The sequence below is a fragment of the Stomoxys calcitrans genome, chromosome 4 (assembly GCF_963082655.1).
Source record: "Stomoxys calcitrans chromosome 4, idStoCalc2.1, whole genome shotgun sequence".
NCBI classification, from domain to species: domain Eukaryota; kingdom Metazoa; phylum Arthropoda; class Insecta; order Diptera; family Muscidae; genus Stomoxys; species Stomoxys calcitrans.
In genome coordinates, this window is record NC_081555.1 from 19210256 (window position 1) to 19219283 (window position 9028).

General features: G+C 38.3%; 1 pseudogene; it reads right to left on the bottom strand.

Moving 5' to 3' along the window:
* Positions 1 to 2364, bottom strand: part of LOC131996877 (uncharacterized) — an 80404-nt pseudogene extending 78040 nt beyond the window's left edge.
* Positions 2365 to 9028: the final 6664 nt, after the last annotated feature.

A 9028-nucleotide genomic window follows, 5' to 3' on the forward strand; every position in this document is an offset into this window, starting at 1 on the left:
AGTCGCAAACAGTCTTGGAGTGTTAGAAGGAGATTAGCGTCTTCTCTGAGGATGGCACACTCCGCATCGTTTGGGGGCCGGGCCTTAACGGTATAAGGAGTAATGAAAGGCCAGACGATTTGGCAGTGAAGGCCAGACAACTGCCGTCGATAAACTTGGTTAACCCGAGGCGGGTCGACGCAGTCCGATTTAAGGGCGTGGGCGACGAAATGGTTCTACCGACGAAATAATCGGTAGGATGATTAAAATCCTATGGGGTTATCTGAATCGTGAGAGGACGAGGGTATTACTGAAAGGAAATTAGAAAGAGGTCAGAATAGTTTTTGGTGTCACAACAGGACACATAGAACTACGAGATCACTTATGCAAAATCGGTGCGGTGAGTAATAACATGTGTAGAACAAGTGGGGAAGATGATGAGACGTTGGAGAATTTCCTATATCATTGTCCGGCTTTCGCTGCTTATACTCTACTCTACTCTACTCTACTCTACTCTACTCTACTCTACTCTACTCTACTGTACTCTACTCTACTCTACTCTACTCTACTCTACTCTACTCTACTCTACTCTACTCTACTATACTCTACTCTACTCTACTCTACTCTACTCTACTCTACTCTACTCTACTCTACTCTACTCTACTCTACTCTACTCTACTCTACTCTACTCTACTCTACTCTACTCTACTCTACTCTACTCTACTCTACTCTACTCTACTCTACTCTACTCTACTCTACTCTACTCTACTCTACTCTACTCTACTCTACTCTACTCTACTCTACTCTACTCTACTCTACTCTACTCTACTCTACTCTACTCTACTCTACTCTACTCTACTCTACTCTACTCTACTCTACTCTACTCTACTCTACTCTACTCTACTCTACTCTACTCTACTCTACTCTACTCTACTCTACTCTACTCTACTCTACTCTACTCTACTCTACTCTACTCTACTCTACTCTACTCTACTCTACTCTACTCTACTCTACTCTACTCTACTCTACTCTACTCTACTCTACTCTACTCTACTCTACTCTACTCTACTCTACTCTACTCTACTCTACTCTACTCTACTCTACTCTACTCTACTCTACTCTACTCTACTCTACTCTACTCTACTCTACTCTACTCTACTCTACTCTACTCTACTCTACTCTACTCTACTCTACCCATTTTTAGATTCTCATTCTACTCTTGAATACCCTTCGTTTGACACCCATACCGTCCCAATCGTTAAACATGACCTTTTGGATAGGTTTTGTGGAGGATGTTCCCCCAAGTTATTTTCACCCAAAGTTTTCTATCAAAATTTGGTTTTAGTCAGTGCACCCATTTCCGGAACAGACAAACAAAGCGCTCTCTTATAAACTAGATAAATAAATTTAGGAACATTTTTTGTCTTTTTGTCTATCATTGTGAATGTCTATCATTGTGAATTACATTGTGAACCTTCTCTTTTTTGTTGTTCTTTGTTTTTTTTTTTAGGAAATAATATTTCAAGTTTTCATCATTTGTTGATCATTTTGTTGATACAATGCATAGTTTTTCTCAGTCCTATGCAAAACCTTCACATGTCCTCAAACTATGTGCAGTGCATAAAGTTTGAGGACCTTTGCAGCTTATATAGTAATATGTTGCATACTTTTGGGCTCTTCATATTTATAGCTTTTTCAAAGCCTTGTTACTTAGCTGCCTTCCGAAACAGCACAAAGGAAGCCCATTTCAATTGAGACCTCTTAAAATTTTATGACTCAAATCCTATTATATTTTCATCTACTCTAGACAACTTTGGGACCCAAAGTAACTTAAAAACAAACACAGTTAGGTCATCATATTTAAGTGTTTGTGTTTAGGATTGAAGAACTGGCAAAAAGAAAAAAACATTTTATAGCTGCAAGCAAAGAGCCTTAGCTTGTGTCGAAATCAAACAATTAAAGTTGGTTTTATTGTTGTTGCTGTTGTCATTGAACTCTTTAGCTTTGTGTAAACGACAATCAGTGTTATGAACTTCTTATGGACCCTATGGATTGATATCTCGGCTCAAACCTTCGGCCCATGAAAGGAAATCCAGTAATTTGACATTTTATGTTGTTCCTATAAGCTAACAATTTTCTGAAGAGAAAACCTTGCTGGCATTCAAAAATACTAGACCTGCAGAATGAGTGAGCTGCAGTGAGATGCATAGACCAAGGAGACAGGCACAGAAACTGTGTAAGCATCCAAACATAACTGACCTGGATGGACAATGTCGTCATGGCTGTCAGTACAATGCATGTAAAAAAGTTGGCATTGTCAATGTCCCTTGTCGTTGTAGTAGTTACGAGTTCAAAGTATGTCTTTGTTGTTGCTGTAGATTCCATTGTATTGCTCCAGCTCTAGGGTAGGCCATTGAAATTCAGAGTCAAAGTCAGTGTAAGAAGTGTTCTGCATCGTTAACCACATTTCGTTTCATTCAATTGAAAATGGATTTTTATTTCTTTGGTCTTTTTTTGAGTTTTATTTCTACTGCACTACAGTTTTTAACTCACTTTCGTTGTTTTGTTTTCTTTGTGGTGTCTTGCAGTTCATGGATTCCTTTATTATTCTGGAGATCAACAACACTTTGCAAGTGTTGTTGGGGTGTCTCTTCTAGTCCTGCCAACAAACAAAGGCAACCCCAACCAATTAAAAATGTATTTCAGGGTATTTTTTGTGTCCTTCTGTTTTTTTTTTTTTTTTTTGAAAAATCTTTAGCATACTCTAAGGAGTTATACAATATGTACGATTTGAGTATTGCTGTGTAGAAATATGACCAAACGAAAAGGAGAGGAAGACAAAAATGCAAAAGGCGTATGAATTTAATGAATTCTTAAGGGATCCATAAATGATTTTCCTTGACTTGCCTTTCTTTGCTACATTCTGCATATCCTTTTGCTTGGCTTGGCTTCCCCGTCTGAGGTTATGTGCTTTGGTGTGGCATTGTGGCCATGAGTATCAATTGCCTGGCTGGCTGCAGAAAATTTTTTATTTTCCACAAATGTTTAGCATACATTTAGGATTTCGATTTTAATCAGTTTGTGTTGTAAAATGTTTGTGCTTTTAAGCAAAAATTTTCTGAACAGAAACCAATTTGTGGTGATAACAAAAATGAGGTTTTTATTTCGATTTTGCGGCAATGTTTTATGGTGAGAGTATGTGGTATACTTTTGGGGGGGCGAGTGAGTGTCGATGAATGTGGCATGCTTTTAGGCTGGATTTTTATTGATATTTTGTGTTTAGTTTAGCTCTACTATATTCACTTAAATGTATAGGAATTTGAATTTTCAGCATTTTTATGGCCATAATATTGGCGTAGGGAAGTAATTGTTCCATGCAAAGGTGGGACAAATCATTATTGGGGAAAAAACGGTTTGTTATGGGATTACCTAGGATTTGGGATGGTGATGTTTATTTAGATATGCATAAATAATGACTTGTGAAATGTGTGCGTGTGTGGATAATAAAATAAATTTCCAGCTTCTTTAGTTATGAGGGGATGGAGGTTTTTGCAATAAAATGGAAAATTGATTTGATTTTATTGCATGAAAATTAACATGATGGGAAGATGATTTTAATCATCTTGGGGGTTTCCTTAAATGTTTGAGCCCACAACAATGTGGGGGAAAGCAAGCATTTTTGTTGAAAGGAACTTCAAGTTATGTTGCTATTTTAGCCATAGCCATAGGATTTGTTAAATTTTTAGATATCAACCGATCTACCGACTTAGGCTCGTAAGCACATAAAAGTTGCATTTATTACCTGATTTGAAAGTGAAATTCGAAAAAATGAGTTGCAGTAGGGCAACCAATAGCCGATCAGAGTATGGTCGAAATCGGACCACATTTAAATATAGCTGGCATAAGATCGATTTACCGGTTCAGGGTCTTAAGCCCGTAAAATCGGTATATCTTTCCCGATTTGAGTGAAACTCAAAACAGTGAGTTGCATTGGATTACGATCCAAATCAGACCCTATAGTCTGGTCTGCCGATTTACGGTTTTAAGCCCCTAAATGCGGCATTTATTACTTGATTTGACCGAAATTCAGAACAGTAACTTGCAATAGGGAACCCAATATCCGAACGGGTTATGGTCCAGATTGGACCATATTATCTCCTTGGGAGGAGAGAATGTTCCATTTACAGAAAGCGCAAAATACCTGGGTGTTTTGCTGGACAGGAAATTGCACTTCAAATCCAAAATTTTGGAAAGGGTAAGAAAGGCAATTCTTGCCTTATACACCTGTAAGAGAGCCATTGGAAAAAGTTGTGGGCTTAGATCGCGTGTCATGCATTGGATATATACTGCAGTTGTCAGACCTGTAATGCTATATGGTGTTGTGGTCTGGTGGACGGTGTTTCAAAACTCCATCTATTGCTCAATAATTAAGCGGATCCAAAGGATGGCTTGTTTGTGCATCACAGCCGCACTACGGACAACACCATCTGATGTACTGAATTTAATGCTTCATCTTATGCCTCTGGACATTATGGCTTGACAAATTTCAGCGACCACTGCCGTGAGCTTAGGCCTTTGTGGCCATTCTGAGTCGAACTAGCCTTGTCAGTCCTTCCGTTCGTCTGTCGAAATCACGACAGCTGTCGAACCCGTAAAGCCAGCCGCTTGAAATTTTGCACAAAAATTTAATATCGATGTAGGTCATTAGGGATTGCAAAAGGGCCATATCGGTTCAGATTTGGATATAGCTCCCATATAAACCGGTCTCCCGATTTGACTTCTTGAGCCCGTGGAAGCCGGAATTTTTGTCCCATTCGGCTGACATTTTGCAAATAGTGTTTTATTTTGTATTTCAACAGATGTAGAACATCGTAGCGCAGAGGTTAGCATGTCTGCCTATAACGCTGAATGCCTGGGTTCAAATCCTGGCGAAACCATCAGAAAAAATTTCTGCGGTGGTTTTCCCCTCCTAATGCCGGCAACATTTGGGAGGTACTATGTCATGTAAAATTTCAAAGAGATGTCGCACTACGGCACGCCGTTCGGACTCGGCTGTAAAAAAGAGGCCCTCTATCATTGAGCTTAAACGTGAATTGGACTGCAGCCATTTATATGTGAGAAAATTTGAATGTTCATGGCTAAAATTTCATTTGCATTTTGCAATTTAGTCCCTCGAAGCAGCAATTTTTGTTTGATTTGGCTGAAATTTGGCACAAATTGTTCTGTTATGATTTCTAATAACTGTAAAAAGTACGGTTCAAATTAGTCCAGAACCTGATGTAGCTCCCATTTAACCGGATCTTCCGATTTGATTTCTTCAGCCCTTACAAGCTGCAATTTTTGTTCGATTTTGCACATAGTGTTGTGTTATGACTCTCAACAATTTTGCCAAGTCTGGTCCAAATCTGTGTATAACCTGATATAGCACCCATATAAACCGATCTCCCGATTTGACTTCTTGAGCCCCTGGAGACCTCAGTTTTCAGTTTTTATCCGATTTGGGTGAAATTTTGCACATGTTGTTCTGTTATGACTTCCAAAAACTGTGAAAAGTACGGCCCAAATAGGTCAAAAACCTGATATAGCTCCCATATAAACCGATCTTCCAATTTGACTTCTTGAGTCCTTACAAGCCGCATTTTTTGTCCGATTTGGCTGAAATTTTGCACATAGTGTTCTGTTATGACTTGTAACAGCTGTGCTAAGTATGGTCCATATCGGTATTTAACATGATATAGCTCCCATATGAACCGATCTCCTGATTAGACTTCTTGAGCCCCTTGAAGCCGCAATTTTCATCCGATTTGGCTAAAATTTTGCACATAGTGTTCCGTTATAACTTGTAACAGCTGTGCCAAGTATGGTTCAAATCGGTCAAGAACATGATATAGCTCCCATATGAACCGATCTCCTGATTAGACTTCTTGAGCCCCTTGAAGCCGCAATTTTCATCCGATTTGGCTAAAATTTTGCACATAGTGTTCCGTTATAACTTGTAACAGCTGTGCCAAGTATGGTTCAAATCGGTCAAGAACATGATATAGCTCCCATATGAACCGATCTCCCGATTAGACTTCTTGAGCCCCTTGAAGCCGCAATTTTCATCCGATTTGGCTAAAATTTTGCATATAGTGTTCTGTTATGACTCTCAAAATTTGTGCTAAGTACGGTTCAAATCGGTCAAGAACACGATGTAGATCCCATATAAACCGATCTCCCGATTTGACTTCTTGAGCTCTTGCAAGCCGCGATTTTTATTCGATTTGGCTAAAATTTTGCATTTAGTGTTTTGTTGTGACTCTCAATAACAGTGTCTAGTACGGTCCAAATCGGTCAATATCCAGATATAGTTTCATATATTGGGTTGCCCAAAAAGTAATTGCGGATTTTTTAAAAGAAAGTAAATGCATTTTTAATAGAACTTAGAATGAACTTTAATCAAATATACTTTTTTTTACACTTTTTTTCTAAAGCAAGCTAAAAGTAACAGCTAATAACTGACAGAATAAACAATGCAATTACAGAGTCACAAGCTGTGAAAAAATTTGTCAACGCCGACTATATGAAAAATCCGCAATTACTTTTTGGGCAACCCAATATTAGCAGAATCGATGGTGATGGGTTCCCAAAATTCGACCCGGCCGAACTTAGCGCGCTTTTACTTGTTATTATTGCTTGAAAACGTTTATATTTTCATCTGTCTCTGTGTCTTTCTGTCTCTCTCTCTCTCTCTGGGTGTCTCTCAGTCTGTGGGTCTGTCCGTCTTTATATCCGTGTTCTGGTCTATCCTTCTGACCCTTGTTCTATTCCTCCTTCTGTCTCTCCTTTTATTCCTTCTTCTGTCCTTTTTCCTGTCCGCCCTTCTGTCTGTTCTTCTTCCTATCATTCTGTCTGTACGTCTGTCCATCATTTGTCCGTCTTTCTGCTCGTCCTTCTGCCCTCCCTTGAATTATTTAGAAACCGTTGGCTGTAGGCAGCCAAAAGCGTAATAACCGGAATACAGAAAGGCTATAAAATTAGTAATAAGTTTAGATGGCGAAGTCGTCTTTTTCCGAATTTTTTCTGTCTTTGCTTGGTTTTGTCTATACTTACCTGCATTTGATATCGATTGCTGATACCACCTATGTATGTAAATTTAAATTTAATGAATAGGTTATTCTTCCCTTGTCTTTCTCATTTAAATCCTTTTCATATTGTGTGCATTCGATATTCTCTGTTTCACTGCACAGAACACCTGTATGTATACGTGTTATTAATTATATTTCCATCACGTATTCGCCCCCAAGGACTTCAATGACCTACAAGTCAAATTACATTATTTTGCTATTTCGAATGGAATAAATGTATTCTACTGTGACTTGTCTCAATGCTCATGACTTTTTCAATATATTTGGCAATTATTGATAAAATACCAAAAAGGACATAGCATTGATTAGATTTGTTGCTCTGTAAGTCATAGGAATCGGTACGTGACACACAAACTGCAAGCAAATATGTATGTTGTTTGCATTATTAAAAACTGCCAAGAGATGCAGCATGATTCTAAGGAAAGGAAGAAAAGACTGGATAGATGCTACATTGCATATAAATAAATAGGACATTGAAAATGCTTAGGCTAGGAATATTTTAAATTAAAATTCATAATTGCAGCAATAGGGGAGCATAATAATTGGTGGTGTTATTGCAACAGTTTGTTATTGAGATGTAGAGGATTTAGATTTATTGCAAGTTATGGTGAAACTTCAAGGATAAATTTGATATGCTTAATAAATTCAACGGGTGTTAAAAAAAATCAGTTTCCTAGTATCTATCTTTAAAAAATATTTCTCGAAAGACAGAATTTCTGGGATATCTTCTATTATATAACAAGAAAGAGCGTGCCAAGTTCGGCCGGCTGAACCTTATATACCCTCCACCATGGGTCGCTTTATCGAGTTCTTTGCGCGGTTTCTATTGAAGATATATCGAGTTACAGTCCGATTCGTACCTTAAGTAGATTGAATGTTGAAAACCATAGAACAAGTCATTGGGAAGTATTTCAGTCTGTTCGGATAAGAAATGCGTCTTGTAGGGGCTCAAGAAGCATATTCGGAAGATCGATTTATATGGGAGCTGTATCAGGCTACAGATCGATTAAGACAATATTGCACACGTATGTTGAAGGCCCTTGTACAAAATTTCATCCAAATCGGATAAGAATTGCGCCATCTAGTGGTTCAAGAAGTCAAGATCCAAGATCGGTTTATGTGGCAGCTATATCAGCATACTGACCGATTTAAATCATATTTGGCACAAATGTTAAAAGTCATAACGAAACACTTCATGCAAATTTTCAGAAAAATCGGTTGAGAATTGCGCCCTCTAGTGGCTCAAGAAGTCAAGATCCAAGATCAGTATATATGGCAGCTATATCAGGATATAGACCGATTTCAACCATACTTAGCACAGTTATTGGAAGTTTAAACAAAACACTTCATGCAAAATTTCAACCAAATCGGATGAGTATTACGCCCTCTAAAGGCTCAAGAAGTCAAGACCCAAGATCGCTATATATGACAGCTATATCAAGTTACGGACCGATTTGAACCATACTTAGCACAGTTGTTGGAAGTGATACCAAAACATCACGTACAAAATCTCAGCGAAATTGGATAAGAATTGCGCCCTCTAGATGCTCAAGAAGTCAAGACCCAAGATCGGTTTATATGGCAGCTAAATCAAAACATGAACCGATTTCAACCATACTTAGCACAGTTTTTGGAAGTTATAATAAAACACCTCATGCAAAATTTTAGCCAAATCGGATGAGAATTGCGACCTCTAGTGGCTCAGGAAGTCAAGACCCAAGATCGCTATATATGGCAGCTATATCAAGTTACAGACCGATTTGAACCATACTTAGCACAGTTGTTGGAAGTGCAAACAAAACACTTCATGCAAAATTTCAGCCAAATTGGATAGGAATTGCGCCCTCTATTGGCTCAAGAAGTCAAGACCCAAGATCGCTATATATGGCAGCTATATCAAGTTACGGACCGATTTGAACCAT